Here is a 19,965-nt window from a genome sequence, read left to right on the forward strand (position 1 = left end):
AAGGGATGGCTCAATTTTAATTACTATTGAAATTTTAATTGTGCTTTATAATAAGATAAACCATTCTGTTTGTTCATTATAAAATAAATTTATTTAATTTGAATTTTTAACAAGTGATAAACATGACTTCAGAAATCCTCTTTCAATGAATAATAGTAAATAATAGTAATGAATAGATTTGCTTAAATTAAGGATTTTTTTTTCATATGTTAAACTCTTGAATTCTACTTTGGAGCCTATATAAAAGGGTTTGGTTTTGTTTTGCTTTGTTTTTTAACCTTTATTTATCTCCATTGATATACTTTTGTAAGTTGAGTGAGATTTGGAGGAGAAATAATGAAATAATTTCCTCATGAGAAATTTGAGAATTAAACAGAATTTCTATTATTATCTTTTCATAAAAACTCACAAACATTATAAGAGAGAACTATTTAGAGCAGAATTGTATTGATAGCTTTTAATTGGTTGGAATTTGATTTGCCTCTGTCATAAAAATACACAATTTGAATATGGAAGCAAGAGATGCAAATCTTGAATTTGTTCAGATGACAACATAGAAGCTTGTATTTGATTCATTTCAGACGAAAGAATCATCACTTTTTTAAAAACCTCATTTAAGACTTCTTTAAATTTAAAAATGTTTTATATTGATTTCAGCGTTGTTAAATCCAAAAAAATAACTTAAAGTTTTATGTGATTGCTTTGGAAATGATTGACCTTATCTGCTGAACTATTTCAGTTCTGCTTTAGGACCCATGTTTGTTTGTTTGTTGTTTTTGAAAACCTCAGCACTGAAACTGATAATATCTGCATCCAGCTCTTGCTATTAGAATACTTTAGCTTATCTTTACTGTAAGGTTGACCACATCATGAAAGTTTAAACTCTTTAGAAAATTATGGGAGTTGTTGAAGGATTTTGTTGTTAGACTACAGTTTAGTTTCTTTTAAAATGAAGATGAAGAATGCTAAATGGTAACATATCAGTAAAAAATTAAGAGTTTTCCAAATTCAGTATTCCTCCTGAGCCTAGTCCTCCCTGGATTTTCTTTTGCTCAGTGAGTTTTAAAGGTACTATTAAGTTTTATCTTTTTTCTTCTTAACCTTCGTTTATAAATAATTCCAAGTGTAAAATCTTATTGATGTGCCTGTATTAACATTCTGTTGAAATTTTTGGAAGACTAGGTTGTTGGATTTCCTTGGATGCCAGTATATGTGCTTTCTTAACAGGTGATGACAGGATGATATCCAGGAGTATCAAAGGAAATTAAAAGTTTGAAATAAATTCTTAGGATCGGTGCCTCTCAATAGTTAATGTGTATGCATTTGATAAAAGAAAGCTATAGGATTTTGGAGGTTTGGGTGGGTTTTTTGTTGTTGTTGTTGGGGTTTTTTTGTTTGTTTGTTTGTTTGGTTTTTTGGTGTTCATAAAGATTTTGGGCTTTTGTAGTTAATTTTCAGTTTCTAGTAAATTTGCCAAGCTACTGACTGCCTAGTATGTGTGATGTGCTCAAAGATTATGTCCCTACTTTTTATACGTTTATGGTTTACTTAAGGAGATACAAAACATTCTGCATTTATTACATTCCTAATATATTTTCTAATATTCCTTATTACTTATAATCATAGAATAATTATACATGTGGAAGCATAAAAGTTTAAGGTGCTATTAGAAGAGATTTCAAGTCAGTAGTTAAAGAACAGTACAAAGTATTCTTTCCAGTCAGATCAACAATTTTAATTAAACAAATATTATGATATCCCCTAAGTGCTTCACCAGTGAAGATTCAAGCTGTTAAGACTGAAACGTGCTATTTAATACAAAGACTGGAGCTTGTTCTTGTCGGGAGATCTCCTTTTCTCTGTGAGCAGTAGCTCGTACTCAGCAGAGAATCCATGTCCATGCTTTTCTAACCTTCTGCAGGTGTGAATCTTCCTGCATTTCTCATTCCCCACAAGAGAAGGAATACCATTGGCCTAGGAGACCTGAATTCTACTTCATTTATGCCAGTTATCATCGGCGAAGTTTCACTTCTCTTTACACTTCGTGGAATAGTAATGCCTTCCTCACAAATGATAGATGAAATTCGAAAATGCTATGTACATTATAGTTTACATAGCATCTATTCATAGATGCCATGTGAATATAAATTGTTCTCATTAGAGTTGCTATTATAGTATTACAGCAAGGTACGGAATATTAAACCATAGATGTGTTAAAGATTGTGTTAAGAAAATCAATATATTTCTTAATTTGAAACCTACAAGTGTTTGTTACTTTTCCTCAATATGAACTGCGGATGCAAGAGGCATTAAGTAATGTAGTATGTATTTAAAGCGTGTAAAACAGCATTTGACACATAGCATTTGTTCAATATATATATTAGATCTTGTTTCTGTTAAGAAAATGAACTTACACTGATAGAATTTTAAAAAAAAGCAGGAAAAAGAAAGAGAATACCTTATTGTTGGGTGTTATAGGTAACAAATGTAAGTAAATTGCAATGTTCTAGTCTTAAATTCTGTGTACCCAACCTTGTTCTGAGCAGTGTGTATGTTCTGAGCATAAACAGATTTCTTGTTCCATAGCTGACCATAATTACCCTCATTCTTAAAGCAGTGAAATATATCATGCTCAGGGTCTCTAACCAATTTAAGAGGGAGAAGCTCAAAGGCTTCACTGCTATTCCACATTCAACCCTCTAGTTGTGTAATATATATTAATTTATCTGATGTAGGTCAGAGAATATGTAGGTCTAATGATACAGTATAAAAAATATAACTTGCACTTTTTATAGTTGAAAGTAATTCCAACTGCTTTGGGCCAATGTCTAAACACTAAGTCAACATGTTTTCAATAGTGGAAGTAAATTGAAACACCAGTAAGAGAGGAGTAACCATAAACCCATCACAGCATATCAGATCAACAAAATATCATAGGGCCTACTAGTTGCCACTTACTAGCTATGTGAAACAGTAGAAAAAATTATGTAACTGTAAACATGCATGGAATGTAAACTCTAAGTTACTGGGAGGTAATTTCATTCCTAAATTATTTTTCTTCCTCTTTTAGTAGGTAGAGATAGGAATGAAAGCTTAAAAGAAAAAAAGAAAGTAGGAAAGGAAATTAAATATACCCTATGTAGTTCTCTATTTCTGATTATAGTTTATGTTTGGTTAAACTGACATTTATTTGTAATGTTGTAGTAGTAGGAATGTTGTCTTCCCAGTTTTATGTTTTTAAAGATCCCTAACTTGGGAATTAGAAGACTATTTTTCTTTCTAGATAACTTTGTTTTAATATGCTAATTCAATTTTTAACAGATTTTTCATTAAAAATCCTATTGGAAGGGACTTTATGCATTAATTCAACAACTGTAACATTGAGTCCTAAGACAGTGTTCTTAAGTGCTGGGAATATAGCACATTATTTTATTAAGTAACTAGCAGCTTCCTCATTTATTCTAGGAAGTCAACCAAATTAGAAAAAACAAAAGTACTGTAAGTTCATAAGATGTGCATTCATAAATAGTGGTGAGGATTAATTAGTATAAGAACTTACATAGTACCTCAGATCTCTATAATTGGACCTGCTCTTTATTATAAATTAAAAGCAATGTCTGCAAAATACAGAGAAATATGTTCCTTTCTGCCATTTCTCATAAGAATCACTGTATTTCAGGGATGCCTGGATGGCTCAGTCTGTTAAGCATCTGCCTTTGGCTCAGGTCACAATCCCAGAGTCCTGGGATCGAGTCTTGTATTGGGTGCCTTGCTCAATGGGTAGCCTACTTCTCCTTCTGCCTGCCTCTCCCCCTGCTTGTGTGTGTTCTATCTCTGACAAATAAATAAAATCTTAAAAAAAAAAAAAGAACCACTGCATTTCAGTGATTTAGTGTAACACCTATCTAGCTAGGATATTAGCTATTAGTATTAGCTCTTTGTATTTGCAGTATTAATATTTGCATTTTGTATATTAATATGTACCAAATTATTCTTTTCTACATGACTTCAGCATATGTTTAAGATATTCTGAATGTCTCTGTTTAAAAATTGTTCCTGGAATTTCTCTTTTTTAAAAAATTATTTTTATTAACATATAATGTATTATTTGCCCCAGGGGCACAGGTCTGTGAATCATCAGGATTACACATTTCATGGCACTAACCATAGCACATACCCTCCCCAATGTCCATAACCCATGGAATTTTTCTTATTTCACAGATTTTTCCATTTCTGTAAGCAATACCATCCCCACCCATAAAATCAAATAAACTTTTCTCCAATTATAAAAGTAAAAAATCACTGTATTAATTTTTTCAGAGAAAAATATATGGAAGACCATTAAAACCATTCACAATCCTTAGTAACAAACCAAGGATTTTAATTTTAATTAAGTAATTAAAATTTCTAATTTTATTTTCAGGTACCAAGCAGGTTTATGATTGTAATATACTGCTTAGTCCTTATTTTGGAGTTAGATCTGAGGTTAAATTCTGACTCTTCCTCTTTTTAGCAGTGAGGTAGACATAACTTACTTAATTCTATTTTTTTTTAATAAAAAAAAGAGCTGTCCCTAAGAAATGTTTCCATCTTAATTGTACATTTATGAATCATTTCTCTCTCTCTTTCTCTCTCTCTCTCTCTCTCTTTCTTTCTTTAAAGATTTGTTTATTTGAGAGAGAGAGCACAATAGAGCAGGTAGGGAGGGAGAGAGAAAATCTCAAGCAGATTCCCCATTGAGCATGGAGCCCGAAGTGGGGCTTGATCTTAGGACTCAGAGATAACGACTCAAGCTGAAATCAGATTAGATTGGGATGACCCATCAGATGGCCCAGTCATTTCTTTCTTTCCTTCTTCTTCTTCTTTTTTTTTTTTTTAAAGATTTTATTTTTAGGTTATCTCTGCACACAATGTGGAATTAGATCTAACAACCACAAGATCAGGAGTTGCAAACTGTATCAACTGAGCCAGCCAAACACCCCTATAAATAATTTCTTAAGATAACCAGTTTTGTCTAAGTGATATTCACTACATGTGTTCTCAGTTCTGGGAGTACTTTATTTTAGCTTTTTATTTACTAACTAGTTAGTTAGTAGAAGAACCATTGCAATTTTTTTTTTTTTTTAACAACATGTAGACTTACCACCCAAGAGCTGTATGTGTGTATGTACGCTTCCATTTGTTCATGACTTCTTTAACTTTTCCATCAGGATTTTGAAAATGATTTTAATAAAAGAAAAAACCATCACACATTTTATACTTGTGATTGAGCTCTGTTTTATTGCATACTTTATAGTTAATTTTAAAGATGATAATAAAGTATGTTGATTTTTATACTGAGCTCTAGTTTATTACTGATTATTTATCTGATATTTAAAATCAGTATTCCTTATTATAGAAGCAGAATATTTTAGGGGAAAGAACAGTCTTTGGAGACATGAAGACCTGTTTCCAAACTCTTTGTATGTCATCAGTTATAGTACTACAATAAATATCAATAAAAAATATTGGCTCAGGTCATGATCTCACTTTTCTTATCAAAAAAAAATATTGCCATTACTGTAGTACTACAAATAAGTAGGCAAATGGATGAGTTAGTTCATTTAAAAATCAGACCCATAAAAACTGTGGGTGGGAATGAAGAACGATAATTAAAACAATTAAAAATATTTTTAGATTCTGGCTCTGCCACTCATTAATAATGTGACCTTGGGCAAATTACTTTTTCTCTCAGAGCCTCCATTTCCTCATTTGGAAGAGGAAGTAATATATACTTTGTAGATTATTGTGAGGATTAAATGTAAAGTCTATATAGCCCAGTGCTTGTCAAGTAGTAGAGTTCAGTGGAAGTTAATGCCCAGTGATGTACTGGAGCCAGCATGCAGAAGCCAGTCTATTAATGTGTATCTGTTCTCAATTACCATGTAGTGACATTGCATTGATACCTTCAAATTAACCATGGTAGGGCTATTAATACCTCAGAAATGTTGCAAATCAAAAGGTGGTGATGGTTGTGGGTGGTGGTAGTGTTTCAGAAGCAGTAGCTGTTAAATTTTTAGCAACATACCGCTGATAACACCTATTATTATTTAAATCTTTAGAGTTAATAACCAGTATTACAAAAAATAGGATTTTGACTCTAGATTTAAATATACTTCTCACATTAAGAAATTTTATATTTGATATTTTAGAGTATCATTCAAAATTGAACACTGAGTTGTATTAAATTGGCATCTATTGAGATGTATTATTTTTTTTATCATTCTTTTTCCTATTATTTTACTAGCATTGAAATGTCTGGGATAATCTATGTATGGTGGACGATTATTTTAAGGTGTTTTTTGCTGAGGTGTGTTAGTACTTTTTGTTAGGATCATTTTTTGTTTAGTTTTGTTTTGGTAAATCACCTGTAACTCAGATTACACAGTAATATTTTTTGGATCCTATTATCAAGTGATTTTGAGGTCAAAACTGTGTATTGCTTTTTTAGTCCTTTGAATAAAATGTAATCCTCTTCTAAATTTTAGAATATAAATAACACTTTAGAAATGATCTCTAGTGGGGGCACCTGGATAGTTCAGTCAGTTGAACCTCTGGCTCTTGATCTCAGCTCAGGTCTTGATCATAGGGTAGTGAATTCAGACTCCATGTTAGGCTCTGCGTTGGGCTTGGAGCCTACTAGAAAAAAAAAAAGAAATTATCTCTAGTGAATTCATTTATGGTGCTTTTATTAATTTAGCAATTTTACTTCAGAATGACTTAAATTTTTGCAGTCACTATTATTGATAACTTTTTCTGCTTGTTTCATTTTGGTACTTTATGTTTTTAAAATTATTTTCACCTGGATTTTTAGTTTATTAGTATGTACTAAGTAAAATTACCTTCCAATGTTAACAAAACGAGTAATTATTTTTGGCTCATACTTAAGTAAACCCAACTAACATAAAAATTCAGCTAATTATTAGGCATAATTGATAAAAAAAAAACCCTACTTTTATTTTTAGTTTACTTCCCTCATTGAATTTGTACCAAAGGTTCCAATGAAGATGTTTTTTTTTTTAAGATTTTATTTATTTATTTGACAGACAGAGATCACAAGTAGGCAGAGAGGCAGCCAGAGAAAGAGGAGGAAGCAGGCTCCCCACGGAGCAGAGAGCCCGATGTGGGGCTCAATTCTAGGACCCTAGGATCATGACCTGAGCCAAAGGCAGAGGCTTTAACCCACTGAGATACCCAGGCACCCCCCAATGAAGATATTCTTGAAAGTAAAATTTTCTTTTTCTTTTTGTCTCATTCTTAAATGATCAGATTTCACTCTTTCCATGTGGTTTTGCAATTTCTGAGCAATCTGACAAATAAAATGGAAAAAATATGTGCTTTATGTGCGAAGACTTTCCTTAACAAATAACTGGCTAGCGTGACTTTTTTTTTTTTTTTTTTTGGCCAAAATAAAGTTATTTAACTTACATTCACCAAGTCATTAAGTTAAGAAATAAATGTATAAGAGAGAGCCCAGTATCCTAAGTAATAAAATTTCTTAGACTACTTATTTATCTGAAATATCCTAGTCCATTTCCTAAAAAAAGATTATTTAGTTGTTATCTCATGTTCTGGCTGCCAGTATCTCTTTTCAAAATGCTGAATTTTTGGAAATTTTGAGTTGTTGAGCCTTTCATTACCAAACCTTGAGATAATCAGAGACATTCTTTGCTGAGATACTAGGTGCATACTCTCTATGTATGAGATACATAGGTCAAGTGTGGTCTATAGTAGTTAATGGTGACATCAGCCATAGAGTAGTTTTTCTAGACTATTCCTAATAATCTTGAGTGCTGAGCCACCTCTAACCTAGGATAGAATTTATTTCTTCATAGGCAAGTAATCTGGTGGTTCACGTGATGCCATAAATTTGTACCTGTCTCTCAGTGTTAGAATTTGCTATTAATCTCAGTTTCCAAAATCAGAGAAATTCTAATGTTAGGGCCTAGGCTAAAAACTAGTAGAATTTTTGATTAACCATTCTAAAACTTGCCTTATCATCCAAGAAATATTTTTTGGTGTATGTTGCAACTGGGTCATTTTTTTACTCTTTAGGCCTTTAAAAATGAATGGTTCCTTGATTTTCTAGTAGTCTTAAGAAGCAAAAAGCAAAATAATAATAACAAAACAGAAAGGATTCAGTTTTGGTTTTAAATATTATCATTAATAATTTATTTCACTGGCTGAAACCTTATGTTGTAATTTATACCAAACAGTAGTTATCTCTGGTATTTACCTTAGAGCAAAAATTTCTTAATGTAATTGGATCTGGATCTTTAGTGTTGACACCCCCCCTTTTCCCCCTTCATCACCAGCAACCAAGGGTGATACAGAATGAATGTAGCTCATTATCCGTGTTCTTGTAGTTTACAACATGGCAAGGAGCCAGATATGTGAAAAATAACACAATCTCTGACAACATGTCATTTGAAATAGGTTTGGATTAATAAAAAACTCCCAAGTTAAGGAAAGGAATTAGGGGTATTCTTCACAGGGAACAATGTGAGTGTCAGGAGTACGTCTAGGGAATGGTGAGAAACACAGAGAGTGGGCATGTGAGTAAATGGGTCTACAAAGGAAGGTGAGTTAGTATTGGAAGAGTTCTATGCTAAATGTCAAGCCAAGGCTTTTGGATTTCAAAGGTAACAGATTTTTTTTTTAAAATTTTGTTTATTTATTTGACAGACAGAGATCACAGGTAGGCAGAGAGGCAGCCAGAGAGAGAGGAAGGGAAACAGGCTCCCTGCCGAGCAGAGAGCCCGATACGGGGCTTGATCCCAGGACCCTGAGATCATGACCTAAGCTGAAGGCAGAGGCTTTAACCCACTGAGCCACCCAGGCGCCCTGGTAACAGATTTTTAAAGTAGGAGGTAAGTCTCATTATTTTGGAGGACAACTTCATGTTAGCATGGATGATGGACCGATGATGATACAATTAAACTGCGCCAGTGTTTAAGACATAATAGAAGCCTAAATTAAAGAAGTCTCAATAAATGAGGGTAGAAGTTCCAGTAAAATGGCATTTCTGAGGTAGATGGGTAGAATTTCTAGAATAATGTAGTAGGCAAATAGGGATCAATAATAACAAAGTTTATAGATTTAGAACATGGTGACATTTTTAACTGAATTTGAGAATAAATAGAGCATGTTCAAAGGGGGAGGCAGTGGACACATATTTAGTAATTTCTATATGCTTGGTCTTTCAACCTGAGTACTTTATATGCATTTATCTGATTTATTCCTCTGAATAATCTTGTGACGTAGTTGGAAGAATTCTCCTTTTAAAAGTAAGGAATTAGGAATCAGGAAGTTTCCATTACATCTCTAAGACTGCCCAGCTAGTTAAGTGGTGGGTCCCAGGTTTCTTCTGACTTCAGGCCCCTGTTCTTACCTCTCCATTTTTGTGGCCTTCTGAGCATATGATGTCTGAGACATTTTCAGGAACCTGGGAGCATCTGCCAATTGAGCACTAAGAAATAATGGGGCAGCAGTTCAGCAGCAGAGATCAGTTTCCATATGAAGATTTACATTTGGGAATCATGAGCATATGGATGGTGAAGCCACAGGAGTGGATGAAATCACTCAGGCGGGGGGGTGGGGTTAGTGAGTGTCAAGGCTTAGCACCCTGACCTTGGCACATCTGGCCATCTTATTTGAGGCTAACCAGAGTCTATCAGCAGAGGCACTCAACTTTTATGATTATAGATCAGGAGTTTATCCATTGTGGCGGCAGGCTTACTATTCCTTTTATACACACACCTTATTTATTTTTATTTAACAGCTTTATTCAGATATAATTTGCATACCATACAATTTATTCAAAGTATACAACTCAACTTTCAAGTTGTGGTAACATATACATACCATAAAATTTACCATTTCAGTCTTTTCAAGTGTAGAGTTTCAGTAGAATTAAGTACATTCACATTTCTGTACAACCATCACTACCATCCATCTCTGAGTATTTCATTTTCCCTAACTGAAATTCTGTTCCCATTAACAGTAACACCCCTTTCTTCTCTCTCCCCAGCCCCTGGTAACCAGTGTACTTTCTGTCTCTAAGAATTTGACTACTCTTGGTATCTCGTTTATGTGGAATCACAGTGTTTTCACTTTGGTATAATTTAATTGTGTTTAGTATATTCAAAGAGTTATGTAACCACACTGCAATAAATTTTATAACGTGAAAAAGAAACTGTATTTATTAGCAGTCACTTTCCAATTGCCCAATGCCCTACCCTGACCATAGGTAACCACTAATGTACTTTCTGTCTCTATAGATGTGCCTGTAGATTTCATGTAATGGAATCCTATAATATGTGGCCTTTTGTGTGTGGCCTCTTATTAGTATAATGTTTTCAGGGTTCACCTATTTTATAGCATCTGCCAGTACTGCATTTCCTTTTTTTTTTTTTTTAATAAGATTTTACTTATTTATTTGACAAAGAGAGACACAGTGAGAGAGAGAACACAAGCAGGGGGAGTGGGAGAGGGAGAAGCAGGCTTCCCATCATTGAGCAGGGAGCCCCATGTGGGGCTCGATCCCAGGACCCTAAGGACCATGACCCAAGCTGAAGGCAGACACTTAACAACTGAGCCACCCAGGCGCCCCTGTACTGCATTTCCTTTTATGGCCAAATAATATTCTATTATATGGATATAGCACATTTTGTTTATATATTCTCATCAGTTGGTAGACATGGGCTTATTTTACTTTTTGGCTGTTATGAATTTTACTGCTATGAACATTCATAAACAAGTTTTTGCATGGACCTATATTTCATTTCTCTTGGGTATTTACCCTGTATTTCGTAAAGGATCTATCCTGCATCCAAAATAAGGATGTGGTGTTTTGAGACTTTTAATTATATTGTTTTTCATTGTTTTCAAAATATGTAGTAGTCTTGCTGTTTGATTTGTGTTTCATATCTGTGTGTTCATTTAATAAATGTGTAAAATACAAGATTTTAGTCTTCATTGGAATACTTTGAGTAATTAACAATTTCCCACACCTGTGTTTTTAGTGCATTGTGATACAGTGTGTCCCACTGGTAGCTTGATTAATGAACATGGTGATTTGTCTTCATTGCCAGGATGATTGTCATATTTTTATCTGCCTGAGGCAGTTTTTAGTCAATTTCTCACACTCAGGGCTGGTATATCTTTGTGAGGAAGCAAGGAGAAGAGTAAGATGAGTAATGACTCTGAATCTATGATTATGAAACCTTATCCATATGAGTATACAGGTTCTTAGTGACTGAGCTTGAGTCAGTAAACCACAGGCATTTTTTCCTGCCATTCTCATGTGGATTTTCTCATTGAGATCTTTAGTTTGTCTCTTAGTTTCCAATATATGGATTTGATGATGGTTATGTATTCTCTTGCTTTTACAAAACAAATCCTGTGTTCGGTCCATTTTTTAAAGATATTGCCACTAAAATGTCAAAATAGTTTGAGGCTTTAAGGGATACCAAAACAATTTTAACTAAGCACAGTATATAACCATAACCTTGGCCAAAATAAAGGGTATTTTGAATGCTATGTGTGTGGTTTGTTGTTCTGAAGAAAAGTGGTATCTGGTGGTTAGAACATATGAGTTGCTGTCAGCATTTGTGGGTTTATTCCCAGATCTAAGCTTTTTTTTTTTAAAAAAAACGGAGGCATAGCCCATGTCTGGTATATGTTTAATACAGTGTTTTATCTACTATAGATGTACAGTACATACTAGTGATGATTTTATACCACTGGAAGAATAATATACAGCAAATTGCTGACAATAAATTAAAATAATAATCACTGGTCGTGGGTATTTAGTGATTCCATTCTTCAAACTTTCTTTGAGAAAGCCATGATTAACATTCCCAAGTAGTAGTGATGGTATGTTAAGCAACTTATAATGAATATTTTTTATTCAAAGTATTTAGACATTGCTCTCTATCCAAGGGACTGCTGAAAACTCTACCTTATGGAACTCTTCCATTTCACAGTAGAACTTGCCAGAATCTTGAGTAAGGAACATTTTTAAGATTGTGTGATGATTCTAATGTGTGAAGACTAGGCATTAGTATTCTAGTATTAATGTTTTATTCACCTCCATCCTCTTGATAGCATCCTAAACCAGGAGTTTTAAACAATAAGCCTTCTTGTAATATTACTGGTCCTTGAGTTGGATGGAGGTGTTCTGTCTTGAAAATAAGGTAATAAAGGCCCCTTTCTCGTTTATTAAAGACAGATTGATGGCATTTAAAAAAGTTATTTTCAATTTAAAAATTTTAAAATATTTCTTAACATTTTGGTATCTGGCTATGTCTATAATAAAATATAAAGTTATTTAAATGAATTCAAATGTTATAGATTTGATTATTTTATATTTAAAAGTAACTTGTTGAGTTGCCTTTTAGCCTACGAATTAACTTTAGGGCATAGCCTTTTTTTTTTTTCTTCTTCCAAGTTTTTATTCAAATTCTAGTTAACATACAGTGCATACAGTGTAAAACTAGTTTCACGTGTTGCATTTAGTGATTCCTGACCTACATACACATTCAGTGCTCATCCCAACATGTAGGACATGGCTTTTCAAACAGTGTTTTATGTATACCTATTGTCCACAGTGAACAGGGGTTGGTTGCTAGTAGAAATCATGATTGTTTGCTGGTTTATTAATCCTCTCTAGTCTTTACTCCAATTTATTGGATTGACAGTTATGCTTCAGATATTGCTATTAGTCTCTAACTTGAAATTGTATTCCTTTGAATAAGGCTTTCCTGTTCCTGTCCTCTATTGAATTCTAAATGTATCATTTTGTTCAGCCGAAAGGAACTTAATATTTTCTTCTGAATCCCAAGTCTTCTGAAGCCTAGTGTTCATTAAATTTTTTTTAAACAATGAGGAATGTTCATTGAAACCCTATTAATAGGACCATTTTTGTTATTTTTAGTCAGTTTTCTTTGTCAGCATTAGATTACTTTAAATATTAGATGCAAAAGGACCTTTTATCCAAGAGTAAATAGTATTGGAAAAATACCACTTAAAATAAATAATTTAAAGCAGTTGCCAGAATTTCATACTAAATAATGTATATGTGTGTGCATGGCAGGGGGAGGAGGTAGTGGATGTTGGAGAATTTATCTTGAAAAAGTAGGAAGTGGGAATTTATGGAAATTTTTTATTTTAAACAAAATTTGGGTTATAGCTGCAGTTGCAACTATGCACTCATTATTAAAATCAAGAACTAGAAGTGGAATTTTATTTGGAATGTTTTTTCTGAACAAAAGTGTGCGATTGCAGTATGACATCCTTCTTCCCATTTTACTTTCTCTGTGCAATTATTTTATTACTATATATGTGTGTGTGTGATTATGTGTATATATAACAAAATCTTTAGAAGAATCTATTCTTTCTCTTTTTAAAAATTTGTACCTATTTCACTAATTGGAAAACTAGGCCCTTGTGCTATATTCTGTTGTGGCATTGTTTTAATTTAACAACACAGTTTAAAAATAAAAGTGTAGGAGATAAAGCACCAGGGAAAGAATAATAGTTTATAAAAAATGAAATAGGATGAAGTTATGAATGTATCTGAATATTTAGATTTTGATAATCATGCTTCCTTGTGGAGTTCTATATTTTTAGTATGTATATATATCCTAAATGAATATTATTAACGTAAATTGTGTCAGCACTTGGGGTAAAATGAAGAGTGCTGAGTAACTATATTAAAGGATGGGTGGCTCAGTGGGTTAAGCCGCTGCCTTCAGCTCGGGTCATGATCTCAGGGTCCTGGGATCGAGTCCCCCGTCGGGCTCTCTGCTCAGCAGGGAGCCTGCTTCCCTCTCTCTCTCTCTCTCTCTCTGCCTGCCTCTCTGCCTACTTGTGATCTCTCTCTGCCAAATAAATAAATAAAATCTTTAAAAAAAAAAAAAAAGGATGAAATGCTCTCTATAGGTATCAAACGATCTCCAAGCTATGTTATAAAATAACAAAAGAACTGCATATGTGGGGGGTTCTTGTAGTTTTTAGACCCTTTCACACGTGTTATTTGATAAAGTGTACATTGTGGAGAAAGTAATAAGTTTATTTTATGGGGAGAAACAATTCGTATGTGGGGATAAATGTATTTCCTGAAGGAAGCTCTTTCCCCTTTAAGGCAGCTTTAGATTTAGAAATGAGAAATGGGAGACCTTGTGAGTTTGACATCTTCTTCCAATCTACAATCTCTATTCTTCTATCTTTAATTCAACTAGAATAAGTTGAGCCTTGACCATTGGTAAGATTCAGTAATTTTACTCAGTACTTTCCCTTCCTCTCTCAGAGATAGACCAAAGACTACAATGGGAAAGTGATCAAAGGGTGGCAAGCAACGTACCAATATCAGTGCACTATCTTGGGGTGAATTTACTTACTCTTCATTTGACTAACTGTTAAATGCAGATGATAATAGTACAGATGGATTTTGCCTCCCTCCCTAAACACGTGTGCATATGCAGAGAAGTACATGGAGAGGCTGTAGTTGGACTGCTTAGTCTGTAAAGTTCTTTCCAAATGAAAATTCTGTATTTTCTTGCTATGTGTTTACTTTGAACTCTCTCCTCAATTTGGTGGATCACTCACTCAAGGAGCACTCTCTAGAGCACCAGGATTGAGGACTGACTTATTTCAACCATAGGTTTGTTTCTTGATTTGTTCACAGTGGTTTTGAGTGTATTACTTTGTATAGTTTTCTTAGTGATTGCTCAAGAACTGTTACAATATTCATACGTGACATCACACTTTATTGGTTTCAACATTTTACCACTTTGAGTGAAGTATGGAAATCTTTTCTTCCACTTAAGTCCTTTTACCCTTCCTGCTTTAAAATATCATTGTTTTGGGATGCCTGGGTGGCTCAGTCAGTTAAGCAGCTGCCTTTGGCTCAGGTCATGATCCCAGCGTTCTGGGATCGAGTCCCACATCTGGCTCCTTGCTTGGCAGGGAGCCTGCTTCTCCCTCTGCCTCTGCCTGCCACTCTGTCTGCCTGTGCTCGCTCTCTCTCTCTCTCTCTCTCTCTGACAAATAAATAAATAAAATCTTTAAAAAAAAATAAAATATCATTGTTTTGAGTATAAGATGGTATTGTAATTTTTGCTTTAATCAAAAAATCTTTATAAGGCTCATGAGAAGGATAAACTATTATATGTCCTCATATTTCTGCTTTTTCCATGATTTTTTTCTTCTTTCATGATTCTCTACAATTTTTCTTTTTGTCATTTTTTTTCTGTTAGAAGAACTCCCCTTTGTCATTCTCTAAGGGTACATCTGTTAGTAAAAAATTGGTTTAGTTTTCCTTCGTCTGAGAATATTTTTATTCCCCCTTCATTTCTGAAGGATAGTTTCACCAGGTACAGAATTTGCAGTTGACAGGTTTTTTTTTCCTTTCAGTACTTGAAAAATGTCTCACTTCTGTCAGGCCTTGGTGGTTTCAGATGAGAAGTCCTTTGGAATTTGAATTGGTGTTCCCCAATATGTACTATCTCTCTCTTTGCTTTCAAGATGTATTTATTGTCTGATTCTCAGAAGTTTAATTATAATAAGTCTTACCTTGGATTTCTTTGGGTCTGTCCTGTCTATGTTTGTTCAGCTCCTTGTTGGGTAGGCTTATGTCTTTTGCTAACCCTTCTGGGAGGACTTCAGCCATGATTTTTTTCAACTACCCTTTTATTCCTATTCTATTTCTTCTCTCCTGGGCCCCCAGTCATATGGATGTTTGATCTTTTAATATTGTCCTGCAGGTCTTTGTTCTTCCGAAATCTATTATTTTTTCAGTCTATTTTATCTCTATAGTTCATATTTAGTAAATTCTGTTGATCTGCCTTCAAGTTTGCCAAATCTGTCTTCTGTCATCACCATTCTACTGTTCTGCTGTTCCAATGAGCTTTTTATCAATGTTATTTTATTTTCAGTTCTATAATTTATTTATGGTTCTTTTTTGTAACTTCTATTTCTTTGTTGTGAGTTCTTAATTTGTTCCAAGAGAATTTCCAATTGATCGTGAAGCACTTGATGATGACTTCTTTGAATTCCTTTTCAATTTAAACATCCGATTCATCTCAGTTGTTTGTCACATTCAAGTTGTAATATTCCTGTTTTCTGGTGTAATACGGAATTTTTTTTTATTGAATCTTGAATATTTAGTTATTATGTTAGGAAACTCTGGGTCCTATTAAATCTTTTATTTTATTAAAAAATTAAAAAAATTAAAAAAAATCTTTTATTTTGGCAGTCAGCCACCTATTTAGGTTAGCATGCAGCTATAGGCTTTCTGTTAAAGGGTATGATCCATTGCAATACTGTTTGGTCTCCTTGGTTTATCTGGGCCTCCTCATAGACCCTGCTGGTGTTAGGTGAGGGCCTGAAAAGAGCTTCCGCAGAATAAGCCATCTTTGCCTCTAGAGGGGAGAAAATTGTCTCCAGCCCATGGAGAGAGGCTTCCCAGGCTAGGGCTGCTGTGGCAGGATTCCACTGCCTATAGGAGACAGAGAACAGTTCCCAGACTGGGCTTATGTTGTGGTGGGACATTCTCTCCAGTGTCCCACTAGCTACCTACTGGGTCTCATTGGGGAGGGGAGTGTTTTTCTTGACTGCTCAGTTTGCTCTCCCTATCAGTATGCCCTCCCCAGTGCTGATAGGCTTACCTAATGTTGTCAAAAGGAATGAGCCTATGTAGGCTGCTTTCTGTTGCTAGGTTTGGGGCAAGGCCTGGGTTACCTTCTCTTGAAGAAGGGTTATGAGATGTCCTGCCACTGTGTTCATCCAGTCCTAGGGCCCTCAGCATGTCAGCCTTATTTTCATTTTCAGAATTCTTTTTTTTTTTTTTTAAGATTTTAAAATTTTATTTATTTGACAGAGAGAGAAAGTGCACAAGCAGGGGGAGCAGCAGAGGGAGATGCAGGCTTCCTGCTGAGCAAGGAGCCTGATGTGGCCCTTGATCCTGGGACCCTGGGATCATGACCTGACTTGAGCCAAAGGCAGATGCTTAACTGACTAAGCCTCCCAAGCACCCCTCTATTTTCAGAGTTCTGTGGCTACCTTTTGAAATTTCAAAGTTATAGTGATAATTATTAGGAAGTAATAGGAAGAATTGAGTCTACACCGTGTTGTCTGGCCCAAGACTCTTTCTTAATCGTTTCTTATATTTTCTTTAGAGAGACTACGTTGCCGTGATCCATATAAATTTTCTGCAGTTGTTAAATGATATAGCTCTTCTATATTCTTACTTACCATAGCTTTTACATGGGTTCTGGCTCTTTTCCAACATAGATCTCATGAGCTTTTTGAAATTCTGTCTCATTTGGAAGACTAACAATTTAGTTGTTCAGTTATTTTGCACTCATCAGTACTCAGCAATGATCAACAATGTGTTCAAGTGGGGATTGATTTTTATAAGGGGTCAGTTAACTAGTGAGCATTTTTGTGTTTGATAACTTTAATTTCTGTATGAAAATTTATAACTTTGAGGACTACAGTGAATATTTATATAAGTAAAAACCTTCCTAGATACCTATGTCTTTATGGTTTTTAAGTTGTTATATTATTTTAGAATTAAAAAAAACTTGGACATCCTCTAATCAAACTAAAGTCAGTAAAATAAAGACAAGATAAAACACATGTTTAATATTAAGCTGACTTTATAATTTATAATCTAAACAGAGAGACATGTGATGTTTGAAAGGGGCACCACTAACAGTTACTTAGGGACAACAGGTATAATCCGAGACAAGTGATCATCTACCTAGACCAAATTGCAAATACGTACAAAATCTAGTTTGATGAGACTACAAATCTTTTGACTCCTGGGGTAGTTCAGATGTAGCATATGATTGTGGGTTATAGAGTCAAACCTCTTTGGTTCAAATCCCGAGTTTACTATTTATTAACAGTGTGACTGTGATCAGTTTACTGAAAGCCTCTGAGCCTTGGTCTCTCTATGTGTGATATGGGAGTAGTGATAATACCACAGGGCTGTTGTGTGGCTTAAAGGAGATTATGCATGTAAAGTCCTTCATACAGTCAGTGGCTAGCACTCAGTAAACACCATGTTTCTTGGTGTCGTCATTACTATTGTTATTTTGTAAAATTCTAGGATCAGAAAAGACAAGGGTTAAAAGTGAGATCTGGTAGTTTTAATGGGAGATTAAGAGTCAGTATGGGGTTCTGTTTCTGTCTCCTGATTCTCTTGGACTGTCTGGGAAACGGCTTAACCTTTTTGTGTCTAAATTTTGCCATCTAAAGCTAGAAGAGTCTTGCCATCTGCTCACTTCATGGAAGATGGTAAAGAAAATTTTTGAAAATGCTTTGAGGGGCGCCTGGGTGGCTCAGTGGTTTAAGCCTCTGCCTTCGGCTCAGGTCATGATCTCAGGGTCGTGGGATCGAGCCCCGCATCGGGCTCTCTGCTGAGTGGGGAGCCTGTTTCTCCCTCTCTCTCTGCCTGCCTCTCTGCCTACTTGTGACCTCTCTCTCTGTCAAATAAAATAAATAAAATATTAAAAAAAAAAAAGAAAATGCTTTGAGATCTGTAGGAGAAAGGTGCTACATAAATTGATAGCTTTATCTGCATTGACATTAACTTGCTCATTAAATATGTATAGTTTTTAATCAGCTTAACTAGTAATCCAAAGCTACTATATATGTATAATGTGGGAGTGTTGATACTTCTGTTAAAACATTTCCTTTTGTGTTTTCTTCATTTAAAAACTGTAGATCCTTGTTGTCTCATTATATGAGAAATCTGTGTAAAAATCAGTATGTGTAAGTCCTAGATATTAACTGAATAATTTCTTATTTTTCTACTTAGCTTTAATTAAAATGTAGTTTTGATTTCTTTTAAACAGAAGAGGATGAAAGTGGTGACAAGGAATGGTTGAATAATTATAATGATAGTAAAATATGCACTAAAAAGGACATTAAAAGAACATTTAGCTTCTGCCACAGAATTGTATTTTAATGAATTCATTTAAATTAATTATTGATCAAGTGGCTGCTGTGTGCATTAAAAAAGGTTAGTTCTTTTCCTCAGGTGCTTATAGTCTAGTACGTAAATAAAAATGTAACTATTTTTTCATTATCATTAATGGTATAGCTAATCTTTTCAAAGTTGGTTGAAAATAGAGGCAGTATATGAAATAAAATCTTATGGAAGGCTTTGACTATTTTAAATTAGCTAGATTTAGCTAAAAATTTTTATAAAGTTCAAAGAGTCAAATGGTTAGTCCCCTCTCTTCTGCCTGCTTGTGATCTCTCTCTCTCTGTCAAATAAATAAATACAATCTTTTTTAAAAAAAGTAATTCTGAGGAATTGAAAGAAATTTAAGATTTGAAAATAAAATTAAGTGGAAAATTAAACTTATGAAATGTATTTTATTTTTTTAAAGATTTTTATTTATTTATTTGAGAGACAGAGATCACAAGTAGGCAGAGAGGCAGAGAGAGGGAGAAGCAGGCTCCCTGATGAGCAGAGAGCCCGATGCGGGGCTCGATCCCAGAACCCTGGGATCATGACCTGAGTCGAAGGCAGAGGCTTTAACCCACTGAGCCACCCAGGTGCCCCTGAAATGTATTTTAAATGTAAAATTGGAATAATAAGAATCCAGGTATAGGTCATGAGTGTTCAAATAATTTACTTACTCTGAGATTTTTCTATTGACTTATACATGAAAGAGAATGTTAGGATAGGAATAACTTATTCCAGTGATAGGGCAATATGAACAATGACATTTAAATAAAATATAAATGCTATATTTTAATGTTTATAGTTGCATGAGGATTAGAAAATTAAAGATAATTTTTATTTTCTTTTTAAGTGTACTTTTTGGTATGTTTTGGGACTGGCAGTTCGTCCCTTTATATCTTTCTGCTTCAGTTACAAATCTCTGAAATGCTACCAAAGAAGAT

General features: G+C 34.2%; 1 protein-coding gene across 6 annotated transcripts in view; it reads left to right on the top strand.

The window, feature by feature from the left end:
* The window catches only part of RASAL2 (RAS protein activator like 2), a 354,763-nt gene that overhangs the window by 116,154 nt on the left and 218,644 nt on the right, over positions 1-19,965 (top strand). The window lies entirely within an intron of this gene.

Source organism: Meles meles, chromosome 17, assembly GCF_922984935.1.
Source record: "Meles meles chromosome 17, mMelMel3.1 paternal haplotype, whole genome shotgun sequence".
In the NCBI taxonomy this organism is placed as follows: Eukaryota; Metazoa; Chordata; class Mammalia; order Carnivora; family Mustelidae; genus Meles; species Meles meles.